The sequence below is a fragment of the Vombatus ursinus genome, unplaced genomic scaffold, assembly GCF_900497805.2.
Source record: "Vombatus ursinus unplaced genomic scaffold, bare-nosed wombat genome assembly UNPS02014818.1, whole genome shotgun sequence".
NCBI lineage: Eukaryota > Metazoa > Chordata > Mammalia > Diprotodontia > Vombatidae > Vombatus > Vombatus ursinus.
The window spans coordinates 42218857-42232858 of record NW_020954596.1 but is presented as its reverse complement, the minus strand read 5'-3'; positions in this window follow the sequence as shown (position 1 = coordinate 42232858).

Below are 14002 nucleotides of genomic sequence, written 5' to 3'. Positions count from 1 at the left end.
AGATAAATGTCTTTGTGATTTATTACACTGAGTCCAGAAACAAAATAAAATATTGAGTTGCTAAATAAGAGAACAGATTTCTGGTTTCTTTCAGTGATACTATCTGTCTATCTATCTATCTACCTATTTACCTATCTGTCTGTCTGTCTATCCATTCACATATTTATTTGTGGTTTTGTATTTGATTATTTATATTATTTGCTCAGAGACCTTAAAATTTTCATTTAAAGCTATGGATTATCTCATCAAAATATTTAAAATGTGGAACGTTTTTTGTGTAATAACAGAGTGTTCCAAGTAAAGTTAGGCATTAGTTGAAAGTTTAGGATGTCTAATAGACAAACTAATTTTTATGCCCCCTGGATAAAAGCAAATTCCAAAAAATAATGTGACTTTTTCTGCCCCAATGTCTATGCTGACTTCCAATTTCACATGTCCAACTGCCTTCTAGACATCTTGAACTGGAGATCCATTAGACATTTTAAACTCAACATGTCCAAAAGAGAACTAGTTATCTTTTCCTCTAAATTCTTCTACTTTGCCTGTTACTGTAGAAGGCATCCTCTCAGTCCCTTAGACTCACAACCTAGGAGTCATTCTGGATGCTTCATCATGTTTCACCCTTTATACCTAAGCTCTTTCCAAGGCCTCTTCTTTCACCTTTGCAATATCTCTCAGATATGCCCCCTTCCCTCCTCTAAAACTGCCAACATTATAATTCACTGTTATAAATCACACCTTGATTATTGTAATAGTATGCTGGTGGATGTGCCTATATTAAGTCTCCCTCCATTTCAATTCATTCTCCATTCAGTCACTAAAGTGATTTTTTTTTCCTAAAGTGCACTTCTGATCATGTCACTTCCTCCTACTCAATAGACTATAGTAGCTTCCTATTGCCTACTGGTGCAAAAATAAAATGCTGTTTTTGGCATTCAAAGCCCTTCCTAACCTATCCACCCTCTTCAACATTTCCAATTTTCTTGTTCCTTATTCTTCTTCTTTTACCTTACATACTCTCCAGTCCAGTGAACTGGCCTCCTGGCTGTCCTATTTACAAATCAGCTTGTTTCTTAGTTCCTAGCATTTAATTTGGATGCCTCTCATGTCTGGAATGCTCTCCCACCTCTGTTCTGACTAATTATTCCTTAGTTTTCTTTAAGTCTCAGCTAAAATCCTACCTTCTATGAAAAGCCTTGTCTGCCCATCTTTACTACAATTCTTTCCCTCTTTTAATTATTTTTATTTATCCTGTATGTAACTTGATTTGTGTATATTTACTTGCTTGCATATTGTGTTTCCTGTTAGATTGCAAGCTCCTTAAAAGGAGAGATTGTTTTTTTTTGTTAGTTTCTCGTTGTATCCCCAGCACTTATCATGTGCCTGGCATATCAAAGGTACTTAATAAATGTCTATTTTTTGCTTGGTTGATTGAGACAAATTCATGTTGAGAATAATGGCAAAATACCAGAACAAAAAGCAGTGATCCAAATGATTTCAAATTGAAACAAAAGGCCTTGTACTGTATATACCTGACGCCTTAACCCCATCCCCAAATACAAGAGAAAGCAAATGCTCTTTGACAACATTGTCACCATTGTGTTTGAAAAATATCTTTATCATAAAAAAAATACACTAGGAAGTATAGACAATGAGTAGACACAGTCTATGTACATTTGGTTCACAGTTAGCTATTATCCAGTTCTCTCAAGAGTTTGGGTAATGAAGAAAGCACAATAACCAGATAGTACTTCAGAGGAAGGCAGACTCTTAAGAAAGTTCAGACACTACATTGGAGGGATTTAAAGAAAAATATGTTTCTCTTATAATCCAAGGAAAGAAACTTTGGAAAGTCAAAGCAATCTTTACCACATGGAGAATAAATGCACAGAAAATGAAGAGTCCATGAAGCAATAAGGTTAAAAAAGATTTCAAAATGAAGAGCAGAAAGAAGTTTAGAAATTGTTGGGACTATAATATTATATTCATTATATATTTAAACACAAGTTTTGAGTAATAAATTCAAAGTTTTATATAACATCCTTTTCCCCCTCTTCTTATATATGAAAATATTCTTGCTTATTTACATTTATCAAACACATAAAAATAAAGCAAACATTTTTAAGTCAAAAAAGTAAAAAAAAATATTTTAGCATATCTATTATATTATCATGGTGACTTCTCCCTTCACCAATGGTAATGATAGTCCCTCTATACTTTACCATTTAGAACAACGTCTGGAAAAAAAGCAAGTATTTAATAGATGCTTATTGATTGACTGATTTAGTGAAGTTTCTTCATGGATTGCTATAGACAAAAATACTATATCGCCTGCCAGATCAAATTTGGCACTCAACTCCTATCTAGGCCTGGACTCACAGCTTTTCATTTTGGTAGGAATTATAAAATGACACAAGCATAACTAGAATCCAGAGTCACCAACATGCCAGTATGAGGAATTTGAAAAAGAAGAATAAGAAGAAGAAGAAGAAGAAGGAGGAGGAGGAGGAGGAGGAGGAGGAGAAAAAGAAGATGATGATGATGATGATGTCAGTGGAGGATTATAATTCATTGATCAAAATAGTTTTATTAAATGCCAGTTTTGAACCAGTTACTATGTTAAATCCTGGGGATGCCAAATCCCTTCTCTTTCCCCCGCTCCTTGCCCCCAAAACACACATATATACATCAATTCCTACTCTCCAGAATCTTACATTATATTCAAACAATATTACAGATTTAGAAGTAGTAAGGACAAAACAGATCATCTAATATAACTCTCTCATTTTACAAATGAGGAAACTAAGGTCCAGAGCTTTTCAGTGATTTGACCATGGTCACATAGGTAATGACAATAATGAGTTTGATGTTGAGTACTATAGCAGAAGCAACCAAAGGTAGATTGTCTTCACTTTATACTATTATGATGTCCCATAAAGCTGAAGTTTAGAGAGTGTCTTATACAGTGTAAGCATTAAAACAAATGAAAGATAAAATAGTCTGAATATGCATTATATTTTGACTTAGGTTAATTTGTTTTAACATATTATGCTAATCATGGATACCTTGTACATAAATGTAATGTGTCAGTATGATTTAAAGTCAAACATGTTATTTTAGGCCTCTAGCACACTACTGTATTCCTCCTACCTTTCTAGTTTTCTGGATTTCACATTATTTAAGACATTCCTTGGCTTCAACAAGTGAGGCAGATAAAATATTTTCAGTTCTTCAAATATCTAAGGAGGAAACACTATGCTGATATGGATTAATTATTTCACCCAGCATAATTCATGAAAGAATCAGCTGGAAACCTGAACCTCTGTAAATTTAGTTAGACTGGTCCTCAGAGGACAGTTCATTGCTTGGCATGCACTAGAAACATTTCTAGCTTTTGGAACATAAGGACTTTTGATTACAATATCTCTGGTCTTGTATTTCACTCCAAAAGCCATGATGAACTGCATGAAGAACTTTAATCTCAACTAGAAAGTCAGTAAACACAATTCAGTAAGATGCAACTATAAGGTGGGGAGAAAAGGCAAATCTAAGCATTCTAAGTTTTTGTTCATTTCAGTACTACCATGTTCACCACTTTTGGAAGGGGGAAGGGAAAATCCAATACTTTAATGCTTTCAACTGGGATTTTGTGCTTGGATTCATCCAGATGTCAAGCTAAAATTCAAGGTGTTTAAAGGAGTGTCATGAATTGTATAATCATGAAATTTACAATTCACTAAATTCAATAAACATTAAGTATTTATTGCACATGAGGCAATATGCTAGTGACTGGACTACAGTGAGAAAAAATAAGCCATCACCTCACTCAAACTTACAGTCTAAAGTTTTTGAAAAACAACAAAAAGAGTTTCTATTTTTTCTTTTTTAAAGAACCCTTGAAGATGAACTATTTTTATTATTCTTATTATGGAAAAAAAAGTTTCCCCCAAAGGCTGGCTTGTTTTAAGCAATGTTAATAATGGCTTCATTATGCAAATATGGTGTTGAGAGGGTAGTGGTAGGACTGAGTGAGGCAGTTTTACTATCTCATTGATTGACTTGAAAAATGTCCATATTGGCAAGATCTCAAGCATCTCAAATTGATTCCTTAAAAGACTTTATTCCCATTGTTCCACACTTATAATTTTACCTGTTCAACTTTGTCTATTATAGGTGTGTGCTTTGTACCTCTAATTAATATACTACTTTAATTCTAGATGGCACCAAATACCTAGTTTATCACTTTATGGTTGTTCCTACTCATCCTTACTTAACTTCTATGAACTACTTCTTTCTCCGTTGCCTGATACTGAGACCAATTCATCTATTTTTTGAGGCTTTAGATGTTGTAGTTTTTAATTTGTCGTCTTCTGAATTTGTGTTTTGATCTTCCCCATCACCAAACTACTTTCTATAGTAAGGATCTTTTTTATGCTCTTCACTCATTTTCCCCAGTCTATTTCTTGACTTTTAACTTTATGCTAAAGTAAGGCTTTGCTTCCAGAGTGGAGAAGGCACTGTCCCAATCTTCAGGTGTTTTTATTTGTTTGTTTGTTTGTTTGTTTGTTTGTTTTGCCATTGTCTTCAGAGATAATTCTGGGGACCTCTAAGTTTTTGATTCTTCCAAGGTTGTGTGATCTAGGGAAAGGTGTGTTTGTGCTCTGGTCTGTGAGTGACCACAGTTCTATCCTGGAACTGTGACCAGGGTGTCTGCTCCCCTGAAGCCACAAGCTCTGGTATGTTGGTGTTCCTCCTTGCCCTAGGACTGAGACCCAAGACTATGACCCAGACCCAAGTATGGATAATGCAACAGAGTCATGTACCCTGTACCATCAAAATGACAAATATAATCTTCTTCTGACCAATTTTCTGAACCCCTTAGTGTCTGTGGGCTGGGAGCTCTGGAAACCACTGTAGTTGAATCAGTTGCCCAAAGACATGCTGCTGAGTTTCTGAGGCATAGCCTCCTGCTATCTTGCTGGCATGTTGTCTGCACCGGGATATGCTTCACTCTCACCTTGGTACAACAGAACTTTTCATCCCATTCTTTTATAAGTCCTGCCACTCAAGAATGCATTTTGAGTAATCATTTAAAGTTGCTTGGAGATAAATTTGGAAGAGCTCAGGCAAGTCCCTTCCTCTTCTCCACCATCTTGGTTCTGCCCCCAAAATTCTACTTTTTAAGGAGTTATTCTTATCATTGAAGTTTTGTGCTTTTTTTTTTTAACCACTGACTATTCCTGTATTAAGTTGATATTTTCTTCAGGATTTTGTGACTTTTTTTATTTTTACTAAGCTGTTGGTAATTGTTTTTTCATATTTTAAATCTTTTTTTCTCATTTCTTCAATTTTTTTCTCTAACATTTTGAATTTCAGTTATCCTAACTGTGTTTCCACAATACTTGGATTATTTCTTTCTGGCTGCTTGCAATATTTTCTCCTTGACCTGGGAACTCTGGAATTTGACTACAATATTCCTAGGAATTTTCCTTTGGGAATGTCTTTCAGGAGGTGATCAGTGTATTCTTTTAATTTATATTTTGCCCTCAGATTCTAAAATATCAGGGCAGTTTTCCTTGATAATTTCTTGAAAGATGGTACTCTTTTTTTGACCATGGCTTTCAGATAGTCCAAAAACTTTTAAATTCTCTCCCCTGGATGTATTTTCCAAGTCAGTTGTTTTTCCAATGAGATATTTCACATTGTCTTCTATTTTTCCATGCTTTAGGTTTTGTTTTACAATTTCTTGATTTCTCATAGAGTTGTTAGTTTCCATTTGCTTCATTCTGATTTTTAAGGAAGTATTTTCTTCAGTGAGCTATTGTACATCTTTTTTCCATCTGGCCAATTGTGCTTTTTAAGGCATTCTTCTCATTGGCTTTTTGGACCTCTTTTGCCATTTGAGTTAGGCTATTTTTAAGGTGTTATTTTCTTCAGTAATTTTTGGGTCTCCTTTAGCAAGCTATTGACTTGTTTTTCATAATTTTCTTGCAACATTCTCATTTCTCTTCCCAGTTTTTCTTCTTCTGCTCTTACTTGCTTCTCAAAATTCTTTTTGAGTGCCCATGGCCTGGGACTAATTCATATTTTTCTTGGAGGCTTTGGATGTAGGAGCTTTGACTTTGTTGTCTTCTTCTGGTTGTATGTTTTGATCTTCTTTGTCACCAATGAAAGATTGTATAGTCTGACTTATTTTGCAAAGTTTGCTCATGATCCCAGTCACTTACTTGTGTTATAAACTCTTTGTTAAGGTAGGGGTCTGCTTCCAGTATGGAGAATGTACTGTCCCAAACTTCAGGGGTTTTGTGCAGCTGTTTTCAGAGATACTTCTAGGGACCTGAAAATTTTCACTTCTTCCAAAGTGCTCTGATAAAGGGCAAGGTGTTTACTCATTTCCTGGCCTGTACTCTGGTCTATGAGTGACCACAAGTGCCTTTTATGCCTTGGAACTGTAAGGAGGATTTCGTCTCCACCACCTCTAGAAACTCCACCATGATAGTACTTCTCCTCGCCCCAGGAGTGCCACCAGAACTGTGATCCAGATCCAAGCACAGGCAAAGCAAGAGAATCCTTCACCAGCAGAGAGATCCCTGGAATTCCCTTCTGATGAGCCACTCAGTTCCCCCTCAGTCTGTGGGCCAGAAGCTCCAGAATCAGCTGCTGCCCCAAGGCCACATGGGGATTGGGGCTGGAAATGAGCTCTCTCACCATGGTCATAGACTTTTCCTACTGACCGTCTAGGTTGTCTTGGTGTTTGTGGGTCAAGAAGTCTGGAAACTGCCACAGCTGCCTGTGATTCAGTCCTCTGAGGGCTGCTCCATGTTTGCTGAGGCCTATTTTGCCTGAGTGCCCATGCCAAACTGTGCTCCTCTCCCAGCCTGGCATGATATGCCATTCTGATCAACCATTCAGATTGTCTTGGTCTGGAAATTTGTTTCACTCTGTCTTTTTGTGGGTTCTGCTGCTTTAGAATTTGTTTAGAATCATTTTTTTCAAGGTATTTGGAGGGATTTGGGGGAGAGCTCAATCAAGCCACTGTTTTTACTCCACCATCTTGACTCTGCACCACCCCAACATTTTGAATTTTATAATTTTTTTTAACCTCTTCCAGGAATTTTTGTTTGACTTGTGTTCAATTTGCATTTTTTTCCCTTTTAGGCTGAATGTTGGAACAGTACCCCCTCCACCGGAGAAACATATCTCCACATTAGCACAGAGTTTAAAGTTCAGAAATAAGCTAAACAATGAGCAAACAACAGAAAAAAAAAATGATCTTAGAAAGTTACTAAGTGACAAGGAAGTTTAAAACACTTGGAAGACAATAAAGATAAAACACCTGCACCCAAAGACTCAAAGAAAAATATGAATTGGTCTCAAACCATAGAAGAGCTCAATAAGATCTTTTAAATCAAGTAAAGGAGGTAAAGCAAAAAATTGGGAAGATAAATGAGAGTATTGTAAGAATATCATTAAAAAAGAATCATCATCTTGGTAAAGAAGGCACAAAAAATACTGAAGAAAATAATACCTTGAAAAACAGAACAGTCCAAATGCTAAAAAAAAAAAAAACGCACACAAATCCAATGAAGAGAAAAATGCATTAAAAAAATGGAAATTGCTGAATAGAAAAAAAAAGATATACAAAAATTCAGTGAAGAGAACTCCTTAAAAAATGGAATTGGCCAAATAGAAAAGGAGATACAAAAGTTCACTGAAAAAAATAAGTCCTTAAAAATTATAATTGCACAAGTGGAAGGTAATGACTCTATGAGACACTGAGAAACAATTAAATACAATGAAAGGCATGAAAAAAAACAGAAGAAAATGTAAAATATCTCATTGGAAAAATAACTGAAATGGAAAATAGATCTGGGAGAGATAATTTAAGAATTATTAGACTATTTTAAATCTATGATAAAAAAAAAGCCAAGACATTATCTTTCAAGAATTTGTCAAATAAAACTGCCCTGATATCCTAGAAGTGGAAGGTAAAATAGAAATTAAAAGAATCCATCAATCACCTCCTCAAAGAGCTCGAAAAATGAAAACTCCCAAGAATAGTACAGTCAAATTCCAGACAACCTGTCAGGGTAACACAGCAGTTCTTACATTATGATATTCCAAAATTGCAAAAGAACTAGGATTACAACCAAGAATCACATACCCAGCAAAACTGAGTATAATCCATTGGGGGGGGGGAAATGGACATTCAATGAAATGAAGGACTTTCAAACATTCCTGATGAAAAGACCAGAGCTGAATAGAAAATTTGACTTTCAAATACAGTATGGTAAAGAAGAATAAAAAGGTAACAAGAAAGAGAAATCATAAGGGATTTGATAAGTTCAACTATTTATAGTCCTTAATGGAAAAATGATATTTTTAACTCCTAAAATCTTTCTCATTATTAGAGTAGTTAGAAAAAGTATATAGACAGAAAGCAGAGGTGTGAGTTGAATGTGATGGTATGATTATTCAAAAACCAGATAAAATTAAGGGATTAGAAAGAATATGCTGGGAGAAGGGGAAATGGAGAGGTAGAATGGAATAAGTATCTGACATAAAAGAGGTCTGAGAGAGATTTTACAGTAGATGGGGAAATGGAGGAAGCTGGAAGCACATGAATCTTAATCTCATCAGAACTGGCTCAAAGAGGGAATAACATACATACTTAGTTTGGTGTAGAAATCTATCTTACCATATAGGAAAGTAGTAAGGGAAGGGTATAAGAGAATGTGGTAGGGAGCTGATAGAAGGGAGGGTAGCTTGGGGGAAGTAAAAATCAGAAGCAAAACATTTTTGAGAATGGACAAGGTAAAAGTAGAGAGAATAGGATAAATGGGGTGAAATAGGATAAAGGGAAAGACATAGTTGGTAATCATTATTGTGAAAGAAAAATACATTGAGTTTCTCTGATAAAGACCATTTCTCAAATACATAAAAAATGGAGTCAAATTTATAGAAATAAGAGCCAATCTTCAATTGATAAATTGTCAAAGAATATGAACAGGCAGCTTTCAGACAAAACAAGTAAAACAATCTATAGTCATAAAAAACCCTCTTAATCACTATTGAGAGAAATGCAAATTAAAACAACTCTGAGCTACTACATTATACCTGTCAGATTGGATAATATGATAGAAAAGGAAAATGACAAATTTTGGAGAGGATGTAGGAAAACTAAAACACTAATGTACTATTGGTGAAGTTGTATGCTGATTTAACCATGATGGAGAGCAATTTTGGAATTATTCACAAAAGGCTATAAAGCCATGCATTCCCTTTGACCAAGCAATACCACTACTAGATCTGTATCCCAAGGAAATAAAAAGAAAGAAAGAAAAGAACATATTTGTATGTGTACAAAATTATGTATAGCTGCCCATTTAATGGTGGCAAAGAATTGGAAATTGAGGAGATATCCAACAAGTGGAGAATGCCTGAACAAGTTATTGTATATGACTGTGATGGAATACTACTGTGCTTTAACAAATGATGAGTGGGATGCTCTCAGGAAAAAAAAAAACATGGAAAGACTTTCATGAACTGATGCAAAGTGGAATGAGCAGCACTAAACATTTTACACAGTAACAGCAATACTGTTTGATGATCTACTATGAATAACTTAGCTATTCTTAGCAATGTAATGATTCAAGACAATTATCTAGTATTCATGATGAAAGATGCTGTTCATCTCCAGAGAAAGAATTGGTAGAGCCTGAATGCAGGACAAAATAATTTTTCTTTATTTTTCTTGGGATTTTTTATACTACTTTTTTCTTTCACAGAATGACTTACATGGAAATATGTTTTACATGACTATACATGTGTAACCTATGTTCCATTGTTTGCCTTGTCAATGGGGGAGGAAGGGGAGAATTTACAACTCACAATTTGAAAAAAGAAGTTGTTTTTACCTGTAATTAGAGAAAATATTAAATATGTAATTAAAAATAAATAAATAAGTTTGACAAAGTTCCCAATTTTTGCCATACTGCTTTTTAGCTTTCTCAACTATTTTTAACAAATAATGAATTCTTATCCCCTAAACTTAAATCTTCACATTTGTTAAACACAAGATTACTATAATCCTTTACTACTATGTGTTGTATGTTCATTGATAGACCTTCGTATTTCTTAGCCAGTAGCAGACTGTTTTGATATTTGCTGCATTCTATCATAGTTTAAGATCTGCTTAATGCTGAACACCTTTCCTTTACAAATTTTTCATTAGTTTCTTTGAAACTCTTGACCTTTCATTCCTCCAAATGAATTATGTTATTATTTTTTTCTAACTGTTTTTAAAGTAATTTAATTGGGGTGGCATTGCATAAATAAATTATTTAGGTAAAATGGTCATTTTAAAAAATTGGCTTTGCCTACTTATGAACAATTTATACTTCTTCAATTATTTAAAAATCTCTTTATTTGTTTAAAGAGTGTTTTAATTATGTTTATATAGTTCTTGGGTCTTTGTTAGCAGGTATACCCTCAGGCATGTTTTACTGTCTATGGTTATATTAAATGTGGTATCTCTTACGATCTCTTCTTGCAGGATTTTGTTTGTGATATATAAAAATGCTGATGACTTATGTGGGTTTGTTTTACATCCTACTACTTTCTTAAAATAATTGATTGTTTCAACTAACTAATCTTTAGGATTTTCTAAATATATAATCATATCAGTTGCAAAAAGAGATAGTTTATTATCTCATTTCCCATTCTGATTCTTTCAACTTATTTTTCTTCTCATTGTTATTGCTAGCATTTCTAAAACAATATTGAATGATATTGGTGATACACAATGTAGTTTGCCTCTTTATCTCTTTTAATTAAAGCTATTTTAGCTTTAACTTTTTCTTTTATTATGATTTTTACCTTTGCTTTTTTACATCAGCTGAATCATAATAATTTATACTCCAAACTTTTATTTTAATTCTGCACGTATCTCTCATTTTTAAAATTTTGTTTCTTATAAGCAACATATTTTCAGATTCAAATTTTTAATCCATTCTACTATCCATTTACATTTCATGGGTAAATTCATTCCATTCACATTCAAAGTAATAATCACTAGTTGTGTATTTTCCTCCATCCTATTTTTCCCCACCATCCTTCTTGCCCTATTTACCCTATCCATCTGCACACATCTAATTTACTTCTGTTACCTTGCTTTCTACTCCTTAATCTACTCACCCCTCCCTTATTCTCTCCCTTCACCCTCCACCTTAATCTACCCATTCCTCTGAGTTCTTCCTTTTTCCTTTCCCTCAACCTCCTAATTATTAATCTATACACTCCTCTAAAAGTCCCTCCCTTATCATATCCCCTAACCTTCCTATTTCTTTATGAATTTAGAAGACTTCTATACCCTTCTAGATGCATATGTTATTCTCTCTTCTACCCATTTTGGATGAGAGTTCTAGTACTAACATCCTTCCACTCTCATTTCTATCAGTTCATCCTTTCAGGTTCCTTTTTATCTCTACCTAACCAGTTTCTTTTTTTTTTTTTTTAGAATCAACTACTTTCCAGGTAATGATGACAATGTTAAGAGTATTGATAACATTTTTACATATAAGAAGTAACCAACTTGACCTTATAGGGTCTCTTATAATTGTTCTTTAATGTTTACCTTATGTTTCACCTGTGTCTTATATGTTGAAATTTCCATTAATTTCTTATCTTTTTTTTTTCAAAAACACCTGAAAGTCTTCTAGTTCATTGAATATCCTTTTTTTTGTTAGTTTACTTTCAGGATTATACTCAACTTTTCTGGGTAAGTTATTTTTGGTCACAATCCCAGAATATTTGCTCTTCAAAATATGATATTCAGACATATGGTTTTTTGATATAGAAGCTGCTAGATCTTGTGTTATCCTGATTGTGGCTCCATTATATTTGGGGTTTTTTCCCTTGTTGCTCCTTAATATGGGACTTTTAAACTTGTTAATGATATTCCTGTAAGTTTTAATCCTAGGATCTCTTTCAGGTGATGATTGGTGTTGTTGTTTTTCTCTCTCTCTTTCTACTTCACTCTCTCATTCTAAATCTTCAGGGCAATTTTCCTTGATAATATCTTGTAATATTGTTATAAAGATTTATTTTGAACATAACTTTCAGGTAGTCCAACAATTCTTATATTGTCTCTCCTCTATCTGTTCTCCAGATGAGTTGTTTTTTCTAATAAGATGATTCACATAATCTATTTCTTTAAATTTTATTCTTTTTATTTTGTTTTACTATTTCTTAGTGTCTCATTAGCTTCCTCTCATACAATTCTAGTTTTCAAGGAGTTATTTTCTTCTCTAACATGTTGGTTCTCTTCTTTTCCAATTGGTTAACTTTATTTTTATAATTTTCTTGATTTTCTTGGATTGCTCTTATTTTCCCCTAATTTTCCCTCAATCTCCCTTATTTAATTTTTAATTCTTTTTTAAGTCCTTCCAAGAATTTTTTTTTGGAGTAGGAATGACTTTTTAAATTTCACTGTCCTCCTCTGACTATGAACCCAGAGCTTCTTTACCCCCATAGTAACTGTCTATGGTCAGGTTTTTTCTCCTTTGCTTATTCACTTTTCTTTTATTTTCAGAAACTTGTTATTATAATGAGGCTGTAGCCCAGAGGAATGGGGAATAGTGCCATAGGCATCAGCTTCTTCTTAATATTATTTTCTGAGCTCTATCCAGGTGCCCAACCTCAGGCCCTCCTCTCTACCCCTAAATGGCCAGGGTTTCAAGTCACACTATCCTGCAAATGCTTTTGCTCCCTGAGGTCCCTCCTGGGGCTACAAACTTTAGGTCTCTCCTCTGTCCTAGAGCCAAACCACAGCCTCCTCTCCTGCAAGTGCCCACAGCCAGCAGGGTCCCTGCATCTCTGCTACTGCCCTAACCAGGCATATAACTTGCTCTACTGCACCCACAGCTACAACCTTGTCTAGTCAGCACAGCTGGGCCTAACATCCTCCCATGTTGGAGGTCCTTCAATCTTCCTCTACTGAGCTGTCTAACCCCCACACTGTCTGTGAGGTAGAAGTTCCTGAGGCCAAGGCAGCAGCCCAAATCCCGCTATTCACAGGGCTACCTGTTTGTTGATTCAGAAGAGTCTGCCTGGAGATGTTCTCATGCACAGAACTTCTACCCCTGCAGTTCCAGTTTTTCCTGAGGTCCTCTCAAGTTGTCTTAGGAAGAAAATTGATTTACTCTGCCTTTTATTTATTTCTGCTCTATAGTCTCTTTGAGGCAATGTTCTTTCTTTTTTGTGGAAGAAATTTGTTGAGCTTGGAGTCTTCTGACCTACTCTGCAATCTTCCTAGAATCCTCTCTGGATATTCATTTTCAATGAAACGATTTTAACTGCTAACTGCATACCTGTCTCAGACAGAGAAATCAGACTAAATCTTAGCTCTTTTGAATCTTTCTGTTTATTTTCAGGAAAAAAAAAGTTAAGAAGAGTTAAAATTATCTCCCATTGGAGTCAGATTTATCTGGAATGCTAATAGCTGATATTAATGTAACACTTTAAATTTTATAAAATATTTTATATACATAATCTCATTTGAGACTCCTAAGTACCTTCAGTCAACATTAACTCCATAAGCATTTGTTAAATGCTCACAATTTACCAGACACTCTTATATATGCTGGAGGTTCAAAAGAAGGGAAAAATCTGTCACCTGCACTTAAAGAGTTTGTATTCAAGTGTGGGAGAAACATGCAAATGACTATACATACTAGATATGAATAAAACAGATGGAAATTAATCTCACAGGGATGACACTGTCAGGGCAAGATGGGGAGACAGAGGCAGAGAAAGATTTAGAAAGGCCTCCTGCACAAGTTGGAATTTCAAATGTCTTCAAGGAAGCCAAGAAGCTTAAGTATCTGGGAAGAATATTCCAGTGATTAGGAACAGTCAGTGCAAAAGGTTTGGAGTTGAGAGATGGTATGCCATTGAGGAGACATAAGATGTCCAGTAACTATCAAATATAGTCTGTAGAGTG